Genomic DNA, 24,854 nt, shown 5'->3' with positions numbered 1-24,854 from the left:
AAGTGAGCACACTGACTGTGGCAGGCAGGAGCTCAAACCCCTTCTATTTCCCACATGGGTAAATGCAATAGCTGGTCAGAGGGAATGTCTTGTGGCACACTGGGAGTGAGTCTCAATTCTTTGCAATGAGGGTCTCAAGTGTATAGCCAAGTGACATGTTCGTCATGACATGTGCTCCTATGTTGTCACCATGAAGGAAAGATACAAACTGAAGATGAGATTACCCCAGCTGAATCCTAGCCAGGTCTGGAACTATTGTCTTGGTCCTGATAACCTGTGACTGTAGTAGATGGGTATCCACTCACATGCCAAAATTGAGAGTTTTGGGTGGAAGTAGGCACATGGAGAAAGAAACTCACTGCAATAACAAATGGCTGTAGTGAGCCAGGTGCATGTGGAATGGGGACAGTATGTTAAGATCAATGTGCAGTGATGGTTTGTCACATAGTAAAAACAGGATTACACTTGAGTCCTTGGGAAACTCATTCTTTAACCAGTATAAATCTGACTGATGGATATTGACTGTGCCACTTACTTCATGCATTATAGCTATGAACTGTCCCCCTCCCCCCTCCCCTCCACCACTCTCCTTCCATGGAAGTATGATTTAATCCACTTACATGCTGCTCCCCTAATACCACAATTCTGAATGTTACTAAGTAATTCATCATGATTGATGGCATCAAAGAGTTTTGATACATATACGAATGTGTTTTAGGTATGTTTCTGTTCAACCAGTGTTTGAGGCATTTTGTATAGAAAAGATAAGATCACTGTTTTGGTTGACAGGTTTTTATTTATTTATTTTTGCTAAAATTACATCGTGGTTCTATTAGTATTTCATACTTATTTAAGAAATTAGACAGTCTTTTATTTTAAAAAAAGACATAAGGTGTCCTAGAGTTTTTGAACATACAGACAGTAGAGAAACAGTTATATAGTTAGATAGTTCTTGGCTTCCTGATTTATTTAGCAATTTTAAGCATGTTGGAAAGTTACTAGTTGAGAAGGGAAGGTTTAAAGGATAAGTCAATGGTTGAGAGATTATGTCTGTACATTTTATACAACAAAATCTGGTATATTATCTATTCCTGATAAGTGTTTAGCTTTTAGTAGCTTGGTTTCTTCCTGTGCTTCCTACATGTTTGTTGGCTTGAGAAATATTGTGGTACCTAATTCTTAAATTTTTGATGTCAGGTGTGTGTAATGTTTATAGGTAACATTTTGCTCCCACTACATTTACAAAATAACTGTTAAACACATTAGATACATCCTTTGATTTGGTGATAGTTTGCAAATTTTGATTAAATTGTGTACTGTTAATGTTCATTTTGTTACAGCCTGTTTCTTTCTTTACAATATTCCAAACAGGTTTCATTTTATTTGGCATATTTCTGATGTATCTGTCATTTTACACCATTATGCTGCTTTTATTACCTTCCTGGGCATTGTTTTACAGTTTTTTAAAATAATTATCAATTTCAGGTTTTGTGTGCTATGCAGGAATAATTCCAATGTATATGATTTTGTGATACCTGAAGTGACCTAGTTATTTATGTGACTGGTTTTTACCTGCTAGTTTTAAGTGGAAATGCTACATCAAAATTATATTTAATTTATCAGAAAGATATTGACTTTCTCAGATATACTTCCAGTACAGTAAACTTGCTCCCATTACTTTTTAAAAAATAATTCCTAAATATTTTGATTCCTACATCGACATCATACTCTGCAAGCCAAGCCGCGCACTGGTGTGTGGCAAAGGGTACTTTTGATGCCACTAACTGATCCCTCCTTACCTGTTCCACTCATAAATGGTGCATAGGAAGAATGATTGCCAGTAAGCCACTTTCTTAGCTCTAATTTCTTGAATTTTTGCGTTTTGATCATTTCATGAGATGTATGTGTAAGGAAGTAGTATGTTGTCCACTGCCGGCCGAAGTGGCCGTGCGGTTAAAGGCGCTGCAGTCTGGAACCGCAAGACCGCTACGGTCGCAGGTTCAAATCCTGCCTCAGGCATGGATGTTTGTGATGTCCTTAGGTTAGTTAGGTTTAACTAGTTCTAAGTTCTAGGGGACTAATGACCTCAGCAGTTGAGTCCCATAGTGCTCAGAGCCATTTGAGCCATTTGTTGTCCACTTCTTCTTGGAAAGTGCTCTGTTGAAATTTCAGTGTAAACCTCTCCACAATGCACAATGCCTCTCTTGTAATATCTCCCACTGGAGTTTATTGTGCATCTCTGTAACACTCTTGTACCAATGAAACAATCCTGTGACAAAACAAAGCACTCTTCATTAGATCTTATCTCTTCTATCAGTCTTAACTGGTAAAGACCCCAGATTGATGAACATTACTTAATAACTGGTTGAACAAGTACCTCGTAAGCAACATCCTTTGTGGATGAGTTAATTTCCTTAAGATTCTTCGTATGAATCTCAGTCTGGCATGTTCTTTTCCTGCTGTTTGCTTTATGTGGTCATTCCATTTAAGGTCACTCTGGATAGTTACTCCTAAATATTTTATGGTAGATACCAGTTGTAGAAGTATGAAACGGGAATTTCCCTATAGGCAGTGCTAACCGTCAGTGTAGGGCCCATGAGATCACGTCTGCAGTGCCATTTGCTTCCTATAACGGCTGATGGTGAAAGTCAACACACAGTAACCCAAGTTCCATACATCAGTATCTGTTTCAAACCCATAAACATGTCGAGTTTTGTGCCTGCAAACTATGTTTTGCAGATAGTATTGGTTTTCTGTTATCATTTGAAGAAAACTGCTGCAGAATCACATCAAATGCTTGTCAAAGCTTTTGGCAAACGTGATCTTGGGAAAACACAGTGTTTTGAGTGCTTCAAAATATTCAGAAATGGTGATTTTGACGAGCATGGGAAACCACAGAAAAAGTTAAAAGACAATGAATTGCAAGCCTTATTGGATGAAGAAGATACTCAGACTCAACAGGAAATCTTAGAACAATTGAATGTGATGCAGAAAGCCATGTCTCTTTGGTTGAAAGCTATGGGAAAGGTGCAGAAAGTGGGTAAATGGATTCCCACAGGAACTGAAAGAAAGACAGCAAGCAAATCGAAAGACCACTTATGAAATGCTGCTCACCAGATACAAAAGAAAGTCATTTCTCCATTGAATAGTGATAGGTGATAAAAAAATGGATATGTTTTGAGATTCCTAAGCATTGTAAATCATGGGTGAATCCAGGCAAACCACTGACATCCACTGCAAGACCAAAAATTTTGGAAAGAAGAGAAGGTTCTGTGTATAGTGGAACCAGAAGGGTGTCATCTATTATGAGCCGCTACAACCTGGTGAAAAAAATTCGAAACAAAGTCATGTTGCTCCATGATAATGCCCCGTCACATGCCCCGTCACACACAGCAAAATGGACCAGGGAAATGACCAAGGCATTCAGATTGGAAATACTAGGACATGCAGCTTATTCTCCAGACTTGGTTCCATCTGATTATCATCTATTTGCATCAGTGGGACACGGTATCACTGAACAATGCTTCAATTCATGTGAAAATGTACAAAAATGGCTTTTCATACTTCTACACTTGGTACTGTTTCCAACAATTTGTCATCACCACTGTACTTGTACAGTAGTGGATTTCTTTTCCTATTAATGCACAATATGTTACATTTATGTACCTTCAGGGTCAACCACCAAAGCCTGCACCATTCATTAATCCTCTGCAGATCATTCTTCAAATTGATACAAGAGTGACATGTTGTCTTCTGTCTACAATGAAGTCTTGAACCCTGTTGCAAATTTTGTCTGGTACTCAGTGAACTTTTTTTTTTTTTTTCATTAAACAGTAGTGTAGGATGGTGTCAAATGCCTTTCTCAAGTCAAGGAACATTGGCTCAACCTGAATGCTGTTATCTATAGTGTTTTGAATCTCATGGACGTTGATAATCTTGTTGAGCACCTGTAAAGTCAAATCTCGCAGAGGAACAAAAGAGCTGAGTTTTGCAAGATCTCTGTTTCTGGAATTCATGTTGATTTGTAGAGAGGAGATTTGTGGAGAGAAACATGTCCCATAATTCTGGAACAGACTGACATCAATGATATGTGCATATGTCCTATAAACTTTCTTGGAAACAGGAATGACCTGTGCTTTTTCCAGTGAGTAAGTGCTTTTCATTACTTCAGTGATCTACAATAAACTGCTGCTAGAAGGGGGGAGGGCAAGTTCTTTTGCATAATCTTTGTGGTATTGTGGAATCTTACAGGTACTGTGACTGGTCTTGATGCGTTTCCACTGCTTAGCAACTGTAACTGCTATTCTATTCTGTGATTGGTTATCTCAATATCTGCCATTTCGGCATTCATATAATAATTAAAAGGAGGGACCACATTACTATCTTCCGCAGTGGAAAAAGTCCAGAAGACCAAATGCAATATTTTGGCCATCTCTCTGTTATCTTCCGGTTTGGTGCCAGTATGGTCATTGAGTGAATGAATCGAGGGTTTTGAACCACTTACTGATTTTAAATAAGACCAAAACCTCTTATGATTATCACTCAAATTGGTCAACAAAATTTTACATTCAAAGTCATTGAATCCTTCTATCATTTCTCTCCTTATGCTCGTTTTCACTTCATTCAGCTTTTGTTTGTCAGCTAGGTTTCGACTTATCTTGAATCAGCGATGAAACTCTCTTTTTCTATTACAGCAATTTTCTAAAACTGCTATTAAACCATGGTGGATCTTGTCCATCCCTTAAAACCTGATTCAGAACATACTTGTGTAAGGCATACTGAATGATGATTTTGAATGTTTTCCATTTCTGTTCTACATCTTCATCCTCAGCACTGAGTATTTGATGCTGTCTACTCAAATACTCTGAATTTTGTATCCTGTCATTCTGGCTAAGCAATTTGATTTTCCTACCTATTTTAACATTCCTTGTAAAACCTATAGTCATAGTTTCTATCACATCTTTATGACATTCATACCTCCCTCTTTGTTAACTGATTCAATAAGTTCAGGGGAGTCTGTTTGTTACTAGGAGATCTAAGACATTACCTTCATGACTTGGTTCTCTAATTATCTGCTCAAAGTAATTTTTGGACAACACATTCATATTAATGTCACACAAATCCCTGTCCCCTGCACCAGTTTTGATGGCATAAGTCTCCCAGTCTATACCTGGCAAGTTGAAGTCACCTCCTATTACAACAGCATAATCCGGAAAACGACGACGGCAAATGATACGGTTCGATAACGGAAGAAATTCATAGGCTCCAGAATGAGATAGAAACTTTACAGTTGCATATTTCGAAAGATATGAACTTCAAGCATATACCGGATCATAGGAATGATGTTGGTTCAACAACGATGGCACACACCAGCAAGGCAATATCATCGGAAACTGGGACTACTGCAGCACAACCACTGCAAGTAACAGCAATGGAACTACCTGCTGCTTTCAACGCTTCACCAACTCAACGGTTGCAATTACGAGCGCCCCCATTCATGCCTTCTCAGCCACACACATGGTTCGCAGTAATGGAAAATTTTTTTCTACAACAAAGAATAGTCAGTGATCACGAGAAGTTCACCTTGGTGATAAGTAATTTGGACCATCAGACCTCAGCTTTGATATCTGACATTATAGTGAACCCACCCACAGAAGGAGCATACTGTAGACTGAAAGAAGAATTAATTTCTCGGTGTGTCAAGTCAGTCAACATCAGAGTCAAACAAGTACTGTACCAAGAGAAACAGGAAGATAGGACCCCTTCAGAATACTGGGGTCATTTATGCAGCCTGATAGATAGTTCAACAGTCTCTGATAGACTGTTACTCCACGTATGGCAACAACAGTGATAGTAAAATACTTTTAATTATAAACTGTTTCAGTTCATCCTTAAAAGATTTCCACAGAAATGCTTTATATTATTTGACAATACGTTATAAATTGTCTCCAACTGCAGGTGAACTGTGATCTGTAGCTTTTTGTTACTCAGATTCTATGAAAACCACATTTGGTTCATGTAATGTAATTATGAATGCCTTTTACAAATATAATTGTCCTAAGAAAATGCAATGACTGCCCAGTTAGTAAATTGTACTTGGTGCAGTAGTCACTGCAGGACTGGCATTTGCTTATAGTAGCAATTATCCTATCAGCTCTCTTCTGAAGCCTACATATCTTACCCATGTAGACTGTCAGTGTCCCACCACAGATTTCAATCTCGTGTCGCAAATGTGAGTGGATTTGTTTAAGGAGTACATTTGTTTAAGGACAGCAGGAGTTTTTATATTTTTGGGACTTTTGGTAAGTAAATGTTGCAGCTAATCCATTTAAAGGTACAGTCTTTCCATGTAAGATGTTCATCAATCACAATACCTAAAAATTCAAGTTTATTGAATGTTTCAGCTGTAGATAGAGGTTAATTATTGATGTTCACTTGAGACTGGTTATAATTTAACAAAAATTTGATCACATTAGTTTTGTCCTTATTCAGTGTAAGTTTATTCATGATTAGATATTCTGTGAACATTTCAAAATTCTCTTTATTATTTTGAAACACCAGCTGCTCAGTAAAGGCCCAGCTAAAAGTTGAGGTAGTGCCAGCATAGCTCACCAGCTTTGAATTTTTCAGTTATGTTATGTCATTTATATATAGCAGAAACAGAAACTGCCAAGAATACGTCCCCAGGACTCCAAAGTCTTGTATGATGATTGTACTATTAGGATATTACCTTCATTCTTATAACACAGTTTATCACACTTGTCTTCTATCCTGGGGTAAGAATTTGAGAAATTGAGTGCTACTCGTCATATACCATAAGTTTCTAATTTAGATAAAAGTACTGCATGATCCACAGAATCAGAGGTCTTAGAAAAATTTAGAAAAAATTGGTTTTCTCACTTTCAACCAGTCTTTTTAGCAGTTCATGGAAAGAATTTATTACTGCTGTTATTGTGGATCACCCTTTCCAGTACCATACTGTGGGTGTTCAATATATTGTATTTGCAGCAGAAAGATTTCATTTGATCCTGAATTAATCTTTCAAGCAACTTGCCAAGTGTTGAAGTTAAGGAAATTGGCCTGTAATTATTTGTGCCAGTGGTTGCTCCCTTTGTATACACTGGTGGTATCTCAGTAATGTTTAAAAGGCAATAGAAAGTCCCCTGGCTGGTTGAAATGTTCATTAAATTTGGTATTGGTTTTATTATTTCAGTTTTTGCTCTTTAAGTACTGTAGATGATACATCATCCCAGCCATTAGGCATTTTTCTTTTGAGTTTTTGGGTTATTTTCATATTCCAGAAGTTTGATGATGATTTGGTCCACAACCTTCTTGACGTTTTTAAATGAAATAATTCTGTTTCAGGATGTTAAAACATTATTTATAGCAAATAATGTTTTAACGGCCTAAAGCGAGATGATTTTATTTAAAAAAAATGAATTGCTTGTTTTAAGTGTCTTTATTTGTAGTGTTTATTTCTCAATGTCTTCTTTGTGTGTCTTATTAAAATTTTCTATGAAAGCCTCACATACTGTTTTTGGCTCATTCACCAACATTCCATTTTCTCCTAGTGCTGTATTAGTGTAACGTGAATACTCTCTATTTTCACATTACACGTGTGCTATATTCCAGGATGTTTTACTAACGTTACTGGATCACTTATCTGTTCAGTTTAATAGTGTATTTATAGTGTCTTCAGGTATCTCCTGTATGTTTTCCTGTTACATTTGTGCTTTGTTAGAAAGTACTACAATTTTGTGTCTCTGAACAACACATATAGGTCCTACATATTTTCCTAGAATTCATAGATTCATGTAGGAATTTTAGATTCTTTGTACAATCTGATTTCTTTAATTTTGTACTATTGTGTGTGCCCAATTAAAACTATGGTTAAACGTTTGTCAACATTTAGTGCAATGTGCTTCAAGGATATGTTTCATTATGCTGAAATGTGTAGCAATATCCAGAGGTACAATAGTTCCATGCTTTCATTAATTCTATTTTATAAGTTACTGATACTAATGCCGTACATATTCATCTTCTCTATTCATTCATATATTTATAAATTTTGTGGAAACATTAATCATCAGATATTATTTTTCTGTTTGCTAATAAATAACTTTTTCCTCTGTGTGTTAATTTAAATTATTCTCCTCCAACAGGTCAACTTTGTGAAGATAGAATTAATATCTGCACATCTAGTCCATGTGTAGCAGGATCAGTTTGCAAAGTTATTCAAGGTGGAGGATTTACCTGTGAATGTCCTTCAGAGGCAACTGAAGGACAGTGTCACAAATGTGAGTATTTACCAGAAATTAGAACAAATTTGAAAATACTGTTAAAATTAAAATGGTAATAAAAGGCTGTATAGGTATTTCATCATTTTATTATTTTCTTTATCAAGTATCTGTGTTTATAATTCATCTCTTGAACATTGTTGAGGTTCAAATTTTACTTCCATGTAATATCTCCAGCTTCTATAGATATCACTATGCACATTTTCTTCAAGGCAATTGTTAGTAGTTCTCTGTTATTCTGCATACAGTGAGGTGTGAATAAAGTTGTTCTGTGCCTGTCCTCTTAAACCACAACCCAGCAGGTTATGGACCCAGGTTACACATTCAGCAAAACTGTCTTTTTTGATTACACAAAAACTTGAATTCATACTCTTAAAAGTGTGGAAATTAACAAGTTTGTTAAGATGATGAGTATGGCACATATGACTGCTGCACACAGAGTTTGACTCATGGACACTACAAGTCAAAGCACTACTCATCATAAACGACACTTGATATGTGTCTAGAGACGTACCACAACCTGCAGTGTGTGATGAAGGCAAAGTGCTTCCTGCTGCAGAAGCTGCATACAGAGCATGGCTAGCAGAAGAGAGAAAAGTAAAAGCAGGCTTGATTTTATCCATCGATCTCACTGAACTGAACCAAGTAAAGAACTGCACTACATCATGTCAGATATGGCTTAAACTCAAACCAATCTATGGATCCTAAGGATCTTTGATGCTGTGGATAAGTCATAAGCAATTGCTGTTGACATTAATGGTGATCTGCTGTCAATAATGCTGCTCTAAAGTCTTGACATTTTGAAACTTAGTGTTGAATCCGATGACAATCTGTCAGATCTGTAGACACTAAAAGTAAATCTTGGAAGGACACAAGCCAAGGATTCAGAATGACAATGAAAGTGTGAGTGGTTGAATACTGGTTAAACTGGATAAACATTTTGTACACTGATTTTTACCTTTTGTTTTCACTTTTTTTTTTTTTTTTTTTTTCAATTTTGGCTCTGTCATTCACAGAAAGTTTTGGCTTATTTTGTGAATAAGCCAAAACTTTCTGTGAGTGACAGTGACAAATTTGAAAAAAAAGTGAAAACGAAAGGGAAAAATCAGTGTACAAATGGAGATTTTGTAAGAAGAAAAAAGAAAAAGAAGATGAGTGCTTTTTCAAGAAGAAACTGAGCGTGCAAGCTGCGAACAGTGTCAATGAAGCCCATTGCTGTGTCTCTACGAATGAACCTGCTCTGAGGTTTTGTGATTCCAACATTATTTTGGGGCATAAACATTGACTGTACATCACACATGTGTAATAATTCTTAAGTGTTCACACATGTGATAAAAACACAAGAGAATTAAATGCTTGCAGACAACAGTGCCATGCAAGTAACAGCTAAAGGTCATGTACGTATCACAAAACTCGGAACCAGTCTCTTTCCAGTGACAAAAGTTGCAGACAAACACCACACAGTGCCATTTGAGAATACTCATGCAGTTATATGAGATACAACAGTAAAGTCAAAATGATTTTAAACAGCATTGTTAACTTGTTTTTATTTACAAGAAGAAGGTACAATAGTCTGTATTGTTGCTGAGCTGAAAGTTACAGAGACTGATATGCAAATCTGAAATGCTCAATTAGGCCACTTGGACATGCAAGATATGATCAAAATGCTCATAAATGAATAAGTGACAGGTTTGAAATTCAGTGATGTCAGTCTCACTAGATGCACCACTTGTCTTAAAAGGAAAAATCACATCCAGTTCCATCACTATATGAGGAGGGACTCAAATGAACTCCTGAAGTTAATACACTCTGATGTCTGTGGGCCAATGAGAGAAATATCTCAAGGTGATGTGAGATTTTTTGTGACTTTTATAGATGACCACACCAAATGGTATCAAGTCTATTTACTTCAGTGTGAAGGGGAAGTTGGAAGTTGACAAATTCACTGAATTCAGAAACCTAGTTGAAAATCAAACTGGTCATGAAATTAGTCCTTTCAGTTAAAACAATGGTAAGCAGTACTGCAATGAAATAATGGACCACATACCCAGAATGGCAAGAATACAGTGATGTCTGACAGTTTCATACATGTCACAGCAGAAAGGTGTTGCTGAATAAAAGAACCATTTGTTGGCCAAAGTGGTTCATTACATGCTGCTCAATCAGGACTACCACCATCATTTTGGGCTGAACCCATCAAAGCAGCTAACTATGTCAGAAATTGTCGCTTAATGAAATGTCTGTGTGATGTAACTTCAAATGCGAAGCAGCTGAAGAGAAAATTTGACTTATCTCATCTTTTTACATGGCTTTCAAACAGTCAGAATAGCCTACAAAAATCCCTTCTTAGCCTTTAGGATCAAACTTTCCTTTGTTTGGCAATTTATCCAAGATGACAACCTTTTTGTCAAATTGCTGCAGATTTCAATGCTGGGCCATCAAGAAGTGTGAGCATGTGAACCATTCAATGAAACATCATCAATAAGGGCATTTGGAGGTGAAGGCCCACTCGTGTACCTTTGATGACTGCACAACGCAAAGCTTTATGCCTCGCATGTGCCCATCAACACTGACATTGGACTGTTAACAACTGGAAACATGTTGCCTGGTCAGATGAGTCTCATTTCGAATTGAATCGAGTGGATGGACATGTACGGGTATGGAGACAAAATCATGAATCCTTGGACCTTTCATGTCAGCAGGGGACTGTTCAAGCTGGTGGAGGCACTGTAATCTGTGGGATATGTGCAGTTGTAGTGATATGGGATCGATGATATGTCTAGGTACGACTCTGATGGGTGACACATATGTAAGCTTCCTGTCTGATCACCTTTATCCATTCATGTCAGTTGTGCATTCCGATGGACTTGGGCAATTCCAGCAGGACAATGTGACACGCCATATGTCAAGAATAGCTACAGAGTGGCTCCAGGAACGCGCTTCTCAGTTTAAACATTTCCAGTGGCCACTGAACTCCCCAGACATGAACATTATTGAGCACTTCTGGAATGCCTTGCAATTTGCTGTTCAGAAGAGATCTCCATCATGTCATACTCTTATGGATTTATGGACAGCCTTGCAGGATTCATGGTGTCAGTTCCCTCCAGCACTACTTTAGACATTAATCGAGTCCATTGCATGTCTTGTTGTGGCACTTTTGCATGCTTGTGGGGGCAGATGTACCAGTTTCCTTGGCTCTTCAGTATATAATAAAACATACATTCTTGTTAATATTAATTTCAGGACATATAGTATATACACAACAGTACAAGTGATATGTCTACTGCTGTATAAAATAAGTGTATTTTGTTGTTCACAGCTGCTTAATGTAATTTACTCTCAAAACATTCTTACTCAAATATGTTAGGCTAAATGCTACAGGCTATGCATGGTTTGGATATGGAGCAGCACAGGCACAGTACAGAATCATGGACATACAAAATGTACTGTGCATTCAGCATACGTGTCTACTATGTAGAAGCTTAGCATATACCGTACACAATACAAAAGGACATGGACGCATGAAAAGTTGTCAAACTTTTCACTTTCTCTGTACACTGTGGTTACTGTTTAGGTACGCAAACAGCAGGTACAGAGTGTGGCTAGCTTTCGGAATGCACTTCCTTAGGAGATGTAGGAGAAACACACACACACACACCACACACACACACATTCCTGTCTCCCTACATTGTGTTCAGTCGATAAATGACAACTATCCTAGGGAAGTGTTCACAGTGAGAAAATGAGATGGACAAATGAATGAAAACCAAACAGATTCCAAACAGTGACTAAGTTTGGGATTTGCACTGATATGAAGCACTGTCCATTTGTCTTGAATACTATTGCTCGTGTCTGTTTGTCATTACTCCCATTGGAACAAGTCCAGAGGGCTGTGCCTGATGAGTAATGCTGTGGGTGTCTTATCCAGGTTTCAGAGGGGTTGGTGTCAGCAAATAAAGCAAATTCCTTGGCTGTCTTCTCTGGGGTAGTTCAGTTGGACTACAATCTTCAGTTGGTGTGATCCTGTGGGTATTCAAAAAGAGTGTGGCAGCTGATGACATCTCAGCAGATTCTACAGCTTTTAGCTTTTGCTCCTTAAATGTCAATACCTAGCATTGAGCTTTGTCATTAGAAGAAGGATGGAACCAAAGGCTGAAGTTATGTTTTATGTTCTTGGTGACACAGAAGTCCTTGAAGGCAGCCTCTGTAAATTGTAATAAGTACGCATAGAAACCATTCAATGAACCAAATCTGGGCCAATACATTTAGTGTGGCTTCCATCATAGTGAACACCATGTCTGCAGTTACTTTGAGCATGCATCAACAAAGAGTCACCACACGTTTCCCAAAAATTTAATAGTCATGGGTGACTGGAATTCGAGAGTAGGAAAAGGAAGAGAAGGAAACATAGTAGGTGAATATGAACTGGGGCTAGGAAATGAAAGAGGAAGCCGCCTGGTAGAGTTTTGCACAGAGCATAACTTAATCATAGCTAACACTTGGTTCAAGAATCATGAAAGAAGGTTGTATACATGGAAGAAGCCTGGAGATACTAGAAGGTATCAGATAGATTATATAATGGTAAGACAGAGATTTAGGAACCAGGTTTTAAGTTGTAAGACATTTCCAGGGGCAGATGTGGACTCTGACCACAATCTATTGGTTATGAACTGTAGATTAAAACTGAAGAAACTGCAAAAAGGTGGGAATTTAAGGAGATGGGACCTGGATAAACTGACTAAACCAGAGGTTGTACAGAGTTTCAAGGAGAGCATAAGGGAACAATTGACAGGAATGGGGGAAAGAAGTATAGTAGAAGAAGAATGGGTAGCTCTGAGGGATGAAGTAGTGAAGGCAGCAGAGGATCAAGTAGGTAAAAAGATGAGGGCTAGTAGAAATCCTTGGGTAACAGAAGAAATATTGAATTTAATTGATGAAAGGAGAAAATATAAAAATGCAGTAAATGAAGCAGGCAAAAAGGAATACAAACGTCTCAAAAATGGCTAAGCAGGGATGGCTGGAGGACAAATGTAAGGATGTAGAGGCTTATCTCACTAGGGGTAAGATAGATACTGCCTACAGGAAAATTAAAGAGACCTTCAGAGAAAAGAGAACCACTCGTATGAATATCAAGAGCTCAGATGGAAACCCAGTTATAAGCAAAGAAGGGAAAGCAGAAAGGTGGAAGGAGTATATAGAGGGTCTATACAAGGGCGATGTGCTTGAGGACAATATTATGGAAATGGAAGAGGATGTAAATGAAGATGACATGAGAGATACGATACTGTGTGAAGAGTTTGACAGAGATCTGAAAGACCTGAGTCGATACAAGGCCCCAGGAGTAGACAACATTCCATTAGAACTACTGATGGCCTTGGGAGAACCAGTCCTGACAAAACTCTACCATCTGGTGAGCAAGATGTATGAGACAGGCGAAATACCCTCAGACTTCAAGAAGACTCTGTGCAAAACTCTACCAGGCGGCTTCCTCTTTCATTTCTTAGCCCCAGTCCATATTCACCTACTATGTTTCCTTCTCTTCCTTTTCCTACTCTCGAATTCCAGTCACCCATGACTATTAAATTTTCGTCTCCCTTCACTACCTGAATAATTTCTTTTACCTCATAATACATTTCATCAATTTCTTCGTCATCAGGAGAGCTAGTTGGCATATAAACTTGTACTACTGTAGTAGGCATGGGCTCCGTGTCTATCTTGGCCACAATAATGTGTTCACTATGCTGTTTGTAGTAGCTTATCCACATTCCTATTTTTTTTATTCATTATTGAACCTACTCCTGCATTACCCCTATTTGATTTTGTATTTATAACCCTGTATTCACCTGACCAAAAGTCTTGTTCCTCCTGCCACCGAACTTCACTAATTCCCAGTATACCTAACTTTAACCTATCCATTTCCCTTTTTAAATTTTCTAACCTGCCTGCCTGATTAAGGGATCTGACATTCCACGCTCCAATCTGTAGAACGCCAGTTTTCTTTTTCTTGACAATGACGTCCTCTTGAGTAGTTCCCACCCGGAGATCTGAATGGGGGACTATTGTACCTCCGGAATATTTTACTTAAGAGGACGCCATCATCATTTAACCATACAGTAAAGCTGCATGCCCTCGGGAAAAATTACGGCTGTAATTTCCCCTTGCTTTCAGCCATTTGCAGTATCAGCACAGCAAAGCCGTTTTGGTTAGTGTTACAAGGTCAGATCAGTCAATCATCCAGACTGTTGCCCCAGCAACTACTGAAAAGGCTGCTGCCCCTCTTCAGGAACCACACGTTTGTCTGGCCTCTCAACAGATACCCCTCCATTGTGGTTGCACCTATGGTACGGCCATCTGTATCGCTGAGGCACGCAAGCCTCCCCACCAACGGCAAGGTCCATGGTTCATTGGGGGTGGGGGGTCAACCTCATAAGTAGTTCTTAAATTTGTTCAAACCCCATACAATGGCCAATGCTTCCATTTCAGAAACCATATAATTGCTTTCGGCTTTGGTCAGGATTCAACTAGTGGATGAAATCGTCCTTTTACTGATTTCTCTATCTAATACTTCCTCTTGAAAAATTTCTACTCCAGTTCCATAATTGCTACTATCAGCGGTTATTAAGAATGTTTTTGCCCCATCGGGATGATACAGAATTATATTCCTAGCTAACTCTTCCTTGATTTTCTCAAAATCTTTTTGACACTCAGACGTCCATACGTACACACAGTTTTTCTTTAGAAGGTTGTTCAAATTGGGGCTATTGATCACTGCATTTTCTGCAAATTTTCTGAAAAATCCACACAATCTGATAAAACATTTCAGCTGCATTTTGTTTTTAGGTGCTGGGTAATTTGATATAGCCATGTCCTTTCAGATTCCTGACATGGAAATTATGTGCCCTAAAAACTTTATTCTTTGCTTGTGAAATCGCATTTATAAAGTTTTAGTGTCATTCCTCCTTCCCTCAGAGCTTGACCCACTCTTTTCAACAGCTGACAATGTTCTTTCCACTTCTTCATAGCTATCAACAAATCATCTACGTACATGGTTATCATTGCAGACAACTCTCTTACAAGTACAAAATCTAATGCTCTGATGAATATGGATACAGACATATTCAATCCAAATGGCAATACCTTGTACTGATAACATTTTCCATCATAGATAAATGCTGTATGCTTTTGACAACTTTTTCAGATCCAAGTTCGACTAATACTTAATCCCGAGAAACCTTTGCAAAACTGTGTTTGGATTTTACGGTCTATCTAACTCTCTTTGTACTATTTTATTTAAGTTTCAAGCAATGATTAATTCTCGAACTCCTCCATCTTTCTTATTTACGATTATCAAGGTATTCGAAAATGTACTGGCACTTCTTTCTATTATACCCCATTCCAGCATTTTTTCGATCCGTACTCGGACAGCTTCTCTTCGTGTGGAAGGGATGGTGTAGGGGCCGAAACGAAATGGTTCATCTGACATAATTTTGATTTGATATTCAAATCCATTTATCAACCCGGCACTTCTGAAAATATGTCTTTGTACTCCCTCAGTAAATCCAAAACATCTTTTCTCTGTTCATTACTTAACCCTTGAACTCACTCTATCAATTTTATAAATTCAGAATCTTTCTCTTCTTTACTCAACACCTTCTTTACGTGATATAGAGTATAGATTTCACATAGGCTACCACCAATTTCATCTCTTTCAATACTAATTGATTTGTTTGTGACACCTATTTGTACATCCATTTCCTCGAAACCTATTTTTATCTCTTCATCCTTATTATATATAAAAACAAAGATGATGTGGACTTACCGAACGAAAGTGCTGGCAGGTCAATAGACACACAAACAAACACAAACATACACATGAAATTCAAGCTTTCACAACAAACGGTTGCTTACCACGTGGAATGTTTCCCTCTATTATATTCTCTTCATCCTTATTGATTCTTATGACTTCATTTTTGCAGTCAATCACTACACCTTCCTTTTCTAACCAGTCCATCCCCAAGATCAACACATTACACAGATTCGGTACTACTAAGAAATCATCTTCAAAGTTCTCACCTTTGATCCTGAAGTCCACTAAAACCTATACTTGAATAGGTTTACTTAGTTTCCCTGTTGCTCCTATTACTTTTATGCCTGTTACTGACATAACTGTTAATCCAGGCTCATCCACAATTCTTTCGTAAAACGACTGACACATTGCACTTATTTGCGATCTGGTATCTAACAAAATCTTAAATTTATAGTTTGCTTTTTTGAATTGATCTCTTTTCCTTCATGTGATTCATGTTCTAAATCTGGAACTACATCAATGTCTTCCCAAGACAAAGTGCATACTCTTTTATTCTGCCTGTCTGGTAATTATTTTGGTTTTGTCTCTGTTACATCATCTGCATCCTGTTTGTTCGATGCCCCACTTAGGTTAAGACAGACATACTTTTTGTCCTCCGGCAAATTTTCAATTAGTTCCAAATCTTTAATTAGGCTCCTACATAGCCTTTCATTTCCCTGATAAGTATTAGGTAATTCGGAAAAATCTACTATTTTGGTTTTAGTTTCAGCCCCTGTTTGAGATTGATCAGTTGCAGTTAACTGAAATGAACTTTCTCCCCTTTCTACTGAGATTGGATGCATGTTGTTTACTTGGGTATTTCTTATTCAAAATCCTAACATGTCTACTTCAATAGCTGAAGATAGTCCTAAATTATTCCCTTTGTTGCTCTTTGGGCCAGTAGATTTCCTTTTGTGAAGTTCGCTAAATCATTCCATTTGAGTATTCCCAAACCAATATTCTCATCATTTTGATTCTATCACCAGGACAGCTCGTGCGGCATTTTCAGTATTAATGTCATTGAGAAAATTCACTCTTTTACCAGCAGCCCTGTTATTAATTACTACACCTGATGTTACTTTTGGTATTGCTCCTTTAGCAGTCCCATACACATCTTTAACTAACATAGGTTCCTCAAATTTTAATTGGATTCGATTGCTATTACTCTGCTCATCACAAAACAGTTCATTAATCTTTCTTTGATCATCTTGTCCTAACTGTGCATGGTCATGCTTTGGAAACACTTGTTTCATGCCCCTACCCAAAGTTCAACTCATCACTTTCATCTACTGTACTTACAGCTCCTTCTCATAAACTATTTGCACTTATTGCAGTACCTTCTTGTTCATTAACACCTGCAGATTGCATTATTTTTGCACTCATTCCATCTTCCTCTAACACTACACTTACGAAACCTAACATTTCCCCCTGTGCATCACATTGAGCAATTATTAGTAGTTTTCTTTGGCACTAAGGAAGTATTTGTACCTCGAAATCATTCATAGTGTTCTCGCCAGCTGCTCACTGAGTTCTGCCAAGCGAGTGACCAGCTTTCCCATTACTCACTCCCCTAGCGCTCTCCGCTGAGTCAAGGCCACCTTCCGCTGTGACCAGGTGGTGGTCCACACCGCTCACCCTGCAGTGTATGTTTCCATGCCATTCAGGCACTCCTAGTGCTGCCTTATAACTCGAGTGCATTAAACCATTTCTCATGATCACTCTGTGCTTTCCGCATCCTTCATACATTTTTGGTCTATATTCTTTCATAAAACCAACATACTTAAACATTTGATACTCATTTTCAGGACAGTAATACCTTCCTATTTTCCCTACATACTCTTTATTGGGCCCTTTATTTCTTCCTGCACACATACGGCCCCTAATAGCCATGGTTTTCAGTTTAAATGTTCTTGAGAATCTTTTGATTCTTGAGAACTATTACTTTTACCTTTCCCTGAAGCACGATTTTGGCCTCTATTACTTTGAACAGAGTTTACTTGAAACTTCACTTGATTTTGATCATTATTTCCGTTGTTTCACCTATTTTGGTTTCTACAGAAGTTGTTGTTATAGTTTTCAGAACTATGTTTTGACAAAAGCTGCACAACTAGTATGATTACTTCCTATGAATCTTTTCGTTTCTTCTGGGTGTTTGCTCCACAATTCACAGATTATTTCGCTCACCGAATGCCTATCTCGGATGTGTGGCAATCGCTTCATCCACATTTTGCAAAAGTCTTTAATGGGGCTTCTCCCTCTTAGCTCAAAAATTCAGGCCATGATGAAGTCACGCCATAACTTCTCCTGTTTATCCTCAGACCAATATTCTTTTGTAAATTTCCTTTTGAAATTTTCGAACGTCATGCTTTCGGTATCTAAACTCGATCCCCATCTCTTAGCTTCACCTGTTAATGCGCTAATGACTACATTTAAAAATTTCCTGGAAACTTTCTTTCGCAATTTGTAATAAAATCTAGAGGGTGCCAAAATTGACTTTTCTTGTCTTGATCAATTTTGTCTTCCCCTTCCAGTATTTTATTTAAATTGAGAATTCACCCTCACAAATCGGTCTAGTTAACATTTCCTTTTCCAAGTTTTGAAATTGTTTTCTGAACTTAATGATTTCTGTACTACACTTTTCTGCTTTTTCACCCATTATCTTTTCGGAATCAAATATCGTTCCTCTCAAATTTGAGATATCGGAATCACATTTTTCAACAATGGTTCGCCCAGCTTTTTGAACTTCATGAAGTACGACGTTTTTGCTTAAGGGTTCTACTTAGGCCTGTACTTCCTTTAATCCAGTGTCTATGTGATCTTTCATTGTACTCATTTTCACTTTCAAGACATCTACTTCTGTTTCAGTAGCATCTAATTGGCTCTCTACACTCCCTAAATGAGCAACAATGCCTTCAGTTTGCTCACCAAATGGTTGAGTTACTGTTTTAAGCCTGATATTCAGATCACATGCTAGTTCTGTAAACTGTCCTGAAATAGTATCAAATTTTCTGTCCACTTCTCTAAACAATCTAATCATATTATCAGTTCCTCTATGAGAAGTCTCAATATTTTCCCGCATGTGCTGCGTATCAGCCACCTCCTGCGTTACCCCAGACACCGTAGCGCCGCTCTCGGCCTCACACATGATGTTACCGCTTCGGCCACCATCCTCGCTCCGGCCGCCATCTTTGCTGCCTATGTCATCAGTCCTTCTGATATGGAATCGCTAAGTTCACTTTGTCATTTCCCGTTCCGATACAAGATAAAAATTTCATTATTTCTCACCCATCTTTTTTATGATTATACTTATTGTCTCCACACCATTACAATATACAGGTTGGTGCCAATGACTCCTACTTTAAAGTCTGAAAATGGAATTTGCAATGTATTCTTTTCCTCTTTTTCCAGATACTTTATTCATTTCTCAGTAATGAGTTCTGTCACAGTTGCCATCTATAATGGTAGCATGGTGATGTAAGTGCTGTTCTGTCACCTTAAGACATATATAACGATAGTATTTACGCATAGTATTTGTTCTAGCCCTGTCTAAAGGCCGCTTACAACACTCATGGTTTCTACTCTTGCAATTACATTTAGTAATTCAGATGTTATTCTAGCTTCGGTAATTGAAGCACTTAAACACAACTACCTGCTTAACAACTGCTAGTGACCTCAGATGCTGTGTAATGGATAAAGCATGGTCAAATGTGAAGTTATTGTATAGTTTGGTTGCAGCTTTTCTATTTCGTCAAACTACTACTTCTTGCGGGTGATAATATTACTGAAAAACATGGTCGCCAGCCAGAATGACAAATCGATTGACATTATTCAACAAATTCACCAAATTTGGTCCTTACTATATTTTGGTTCTTTTCAAAACTTTTTCTCTTTTAATAATTTCTGACACTGAAGGAACAGGCTAATGCACATAGATAGCTGAACCATGACTGCAGTCAGAATTGGCCACACCTACACACTTAGAAAGTTTTGGTCTGTGAAAACAATGCCAGAACAACAATAATGCCTTCTTACATTCCTGAAGGCAATATCAGCAACACTGCCTCTGAAAACATGTATTATACACAAGAAATATTTTTACGATACTTTTGTTAGTATCAAAATGATTGCAAAAGGTTTTATACTTGGTTTTTCTCGGTTGTATTGAAATATTTGCTTTACATAATTTCATAGACAGAAGGTCCCAATAACCAAGTTCACCCACTAGGTAGGATTGTTATTTACTTTACATATTTTCAATGTAATCTACAATTCTCCACATTTATTTTAATTGTTCACTTGAGTGATAATTTAAATTTACTTTGAAAGAAAATACTCAGTTGCCCAATAATATTTCACACCAATGGATTCTCGGTTTCATTATCTTTAGTATAGGAAAAGTTCCCTACTTGGAACACTTTAGGTTAAATGAGTAGTTTTGCATAAGAAAGACACGTAAATGAATATTGAACAAAACACACAAAAACTTGTCAACACAGCTCGTATACAGAACAATGGATGGTTAATTTCAGTAGTGTTGTTGTGAGGACAGTTGCTGGAGATTTAGGTGCTTTGAAGGCACATACCGTTTTGCAGCGGCGGAAATTTTTTCTTGTCCTCATGGAATCTAATTATGTGACTTGTACCATCACAATATGAGTTTGTCTTTCCTGGGGATCTGCGTCAGTCTAAGTAACGGATGCCTTAGACCATTTCACATCCAGGAACAAACACTTGTTGCAGACGTAATTTTGTATCTCCTCTAAAGCATTGCAAAATTGTACCTTAGCACTTCCCCTTCACTCACATGTATTAAGCAATTAAATTTTTGTTTTGTTTAAACAATACTGTGGAGTACAGCGTGCATCAGCTTTCGTCACCTGCATCAACAGTGTCTTGCGCCTGTCTGACCTGCTCCACTTCTCCCCTCTCCTACCTGCTTCCGTTAGCAGCAAAAAATCTCCACCTTTTCCAGCCTTCCAGAATGTTGGTAAATCCCTACTGGTTTCCACCTATTTTTAACTTTAGCCCTGAGCTGGTGTTGACTTCGCCTTACAAACAATTATATGTAGTTAAATAAAGGTAATTATTGTTACTCACATAATATTACAAACATTTGTTAATTGCATATAAACATTAAACTACACATAGTCAAAAAATATTGTCTTCTTCAGACACTCTTATACACTACATACCTGTTCAAATCTTTCTTTGCTTCATTAGTGCAAAGTCTCTTGACTCTTAAAAGGTCGATAGTGTTACAATGCCTTCAGTGACTACCCTATCAGAATATTGTCAAACAATCTTTCACAAAGTCCAAAGAATTCCTTGTTGAATGTAAAGTGCCGAGTACCTAGTGAATGACAGTGGAACGGAAATTGAGGGTAGCAAAGCAAAAGCCCTTAACTCTGTTTTCAAGTGTTGTTTTACAAAGGAAAACAGAAGAGAATTGCCCCAATTTAATCCTCATACCACTGGAATGATGAGTGTTGGTGGTGTTGAGAAAGAGCTGAAATAGTTAAAATTGAACAAAGCTCAAGGGTTCGATGGAATCCATATCAGATTCTGTACAAAATTTGCAGCTGAGTTAGGCCCTCTTCAAATAATAATCTATCATTGAGCCCTTCAACAAACAACCATGCACACTTGTTGGAAGAAAGCACAGGTCGCACCCATCCACAAGAAGGGTAGTAGAAGTGATCCACAAAACTGCCGTCCAGTATCCTTGACATTGCTTGTTGTAAAATCTTAGAACATATTCTGAGCTCAAACATAATGATATATCTGGAGCAGAATGATCTCCTCTGTGAGAATCAGCATGGATTATGAAAATATCAGTAATGTGAAACCAAACTCTCACTTTTCTTACACGATACACTGAAAGCATTGGATCAAGACCAGATAGATGCAGTACTTCTTGATTTCCAAAAAACATTTGACTCATTATAGCACCTATGCTTCTTGTCAAAAGTTTGATCATATGGAGTATCAAGAGAAATTTGCAGCTGGATTGAGAATTTTTGGACAGGTAGGCCGCAGCATGTTGTCTTGGATGGAGAGTCATCATCAGGTGTAGGAGTAACTTTGAGTGTGCCCCAGGGAAGTGTGTCAGACCCTTGCTGTTCATGTTGTATATTAATGACCTTGCAGAAAATATTAATGGTAACCTCAGAGTTTTTGCAGATGATGCAATTATCTATAATGAAACACTTTCTGAAATAAGCTGTATAAATATTAAGTCAGACCTTGCAAGATTTCAAAGTGCTGCAGAGATTGGCAGCTTGCTTTAAATGTTCAACAATGTAAAGATTTTCACTTCAAGAAACAAAAAAACATAGTATCCAGTGACTATAATATCAATGAATCACAGTTGGAACTGACCACATCACACAAATACCTAGGTGTAAGTGTCTGTAGGGATATGTAGTCATGAGTAAAGCAGGTGGCAGACATTGGTTTATTGGTAGAATAGTGGGGAAATGTAATCAGTCAACAAAGATCACTGCTTAAAAATCACCAGTTCTAGAATATTGTTCAAGTGTGTAGGACCTGCAAAGATAGAACTAACAGGGGATATTGAGCATATACAGAGAAGGGCAGCATGAATGGTCACATGTTTGTTTAATCCTTGGGAGAGTATCACAGAATAATGAAGGAACTGATCTGGAAGACTCTGGAAGATAGACATAATCTATCCCAAGAAAGTCTATTAATAAAGTTTCAAGAACTGGCTTTAAACAGTTACTCTAGCAATATACAACACCTTATGTATCGCTCACATAGGGATAGTGAGGACAAGATTACAATAATTTATCATTAGTCATAACGGAAATAGAGTATTGCCACCATGATTTAGAATTCTAACAGCTGTTTCTCATCGTGGGAGACATGTCCATCAGGTGGGACAAACCATTAATGCAAACTATATCATTGCTGACATCTGTGGTCATACACTGAAAACAGGTGAGGTTGTAAAAGTCAAAGCACTATGTGGAAATCTCATTAACATTCATATTTCATAACATAAACACATTGTATCTACTTGCCTGTTTAACCTTTGCTATGTCTCAGCTCTTGAACTACCATCTGAAATTTATGGAAAATTTATGGACTCTGCATACTATGCCAGTAGTTCTTCCTGCACACATTGAACTCATGGCCAGTTTATTTTTGTTGTTTTGCAGTCATTGGCTATTTTGTATAACCATATTCTTGTCCAGTGCAAACAATTCCATTTTGTAATCATTTCTATGCAGTGTTAATCTCTAAATAAAGGCTGGACCATTCGCCGATGACATTGTAATTCTGTCAGAGACAGCAAAGGACTTGGAAGAGCAGTTGAATGGAATGGATGGTGTCTTGAAAGGAGGATATAAGATGAACATCAACAAAAGCAAAACGAGGATAATGGAATGTAGTCGAATTAAGTCGGGTGATGTTGAGGGTATTAGATTAGGAAATGAGACACTTAAAGTAGTAAAGGAGTTTTGCTATTTGGGGAGCAAAATAACTGATGATGGTCGAAGTAGAGAGGATATAAAATGTAGACTGGCAATGGCAAGGAAAGCGTTTCTGAAGAAGAGAAATTTGTTAACATCGAGTATAGATTTAAGTGTCAGGAAGTCTTTTCTGAAAGTATTTGTATGGAGTGTAGCCATGTATGGAAGTGAAACATGGACGATAAATAGTTTGGACAAGAAGAGAATAGAAGCTTTCGAAATGTGGTGCTACAGAAGAATGCTGAAGATTAGATGGGTAGATCACATAACTAATGAGGAGGTACTGAACAGGATTGGGGAGAAGAGGAGTTTGTGGCACAACTTGACCAGAAGAAGGGATCGGTTGGTAGGACATGTTCTGAGGCATCAAGGGATCACCAATTTAGTATTGGAGGGCAGCGTGGAGGGTAAAAATCGTAGGGGGAGACCAAGAGATGCATACACTAAGCAGATTCAGAAGGATGTAGGTTGCAGTAGGTACTGGGAGATGAAGAAGCTTGCACAGGATAGAGTAGCATGGAGAGCTGCATCAAACCAGTCTCAGGACTGAAGACCACAACAACAACAACATTACAGTGCACAATTAACATACTGCCTATATTGGTTGTGACCATTAATAAGTACTTTTAGATTCTTGTAGTAAGGCTTTTGTCTTTTGTTACAGTTAATTCAGAGTTTGAAGAGACATTTATTCCTGAATTCAGTGGAGAGACGTACATAGAAATGCAACGCCTAGAAGGTGTGGTTCAAGCATTTTCATTGGAAGTGTGGTTTCTGTCAAGATCACTTAATGGTATTATCCTTTATAATGGGCAGACACTGCATGGCAAGGGTGATTTCATAGCTCTCATACTCACTGGAGGGCACGTGCAATTCCAGTTTGATCTTGGCAGTGGAGCAGCAGACATTATGTAAGTATTTAGTGTTAATCTTCTGTGTGCTATAGTGTGCTAATAAAAAAATTGTAGCACTTTCAGGGAATCATTGAGATGAAAGAGGGTTCTGTAAAGTGTCAAGCTGCCTAATATTTGAATTACAGAAGTCATTTGTTGCTTTTGTGTAGGTCTATTTCCATAAATGATCACAGGTACGCCACTACATATTTGAGAAATGTTACTGTCATGCAAGCACGGAAAAACATCATGGGTAGGACATGGGCATCAGTTGTGACCTACTACTTTTGATGCCACTGTTCTCTGTCTGCAAAGGGTCACA

At 37.8% G+C, this 24,854-nt stretch overlaps 1 pseudogene; it reads left to right on the top strand.

The window, feature by feature from the left end:
- Positions 1 to 24,854, top strand: part of LOC126235042 (agrin-like) — a 350,234-nt pseudogene that overhangs the window by 207,316 nt on the left and 118,064 nt on the right.

The sequence above is a fragment of the Schistocerca nitens genome, chromosome 2, assembly GCF_023898315.1.
Source record: "Schistocerca nitens isolate TAMUIC-IGC-003100 chromosome 2, iqSchNite1.1, whole genome shotgun sequence".
NCBI classification, from domain to species: domain Eukaryota; kingdom Metazoa; phylum Arthropoda; class Insecta; order Orthoptera; family Acrididae; genus Schistocerca; species Schistocerca nitens.
The sequence above is the reverse complement of the archived record's forward strand: the minus strand, read 5'-3'. Positions and strand labels throughout refer to the sequence as shown.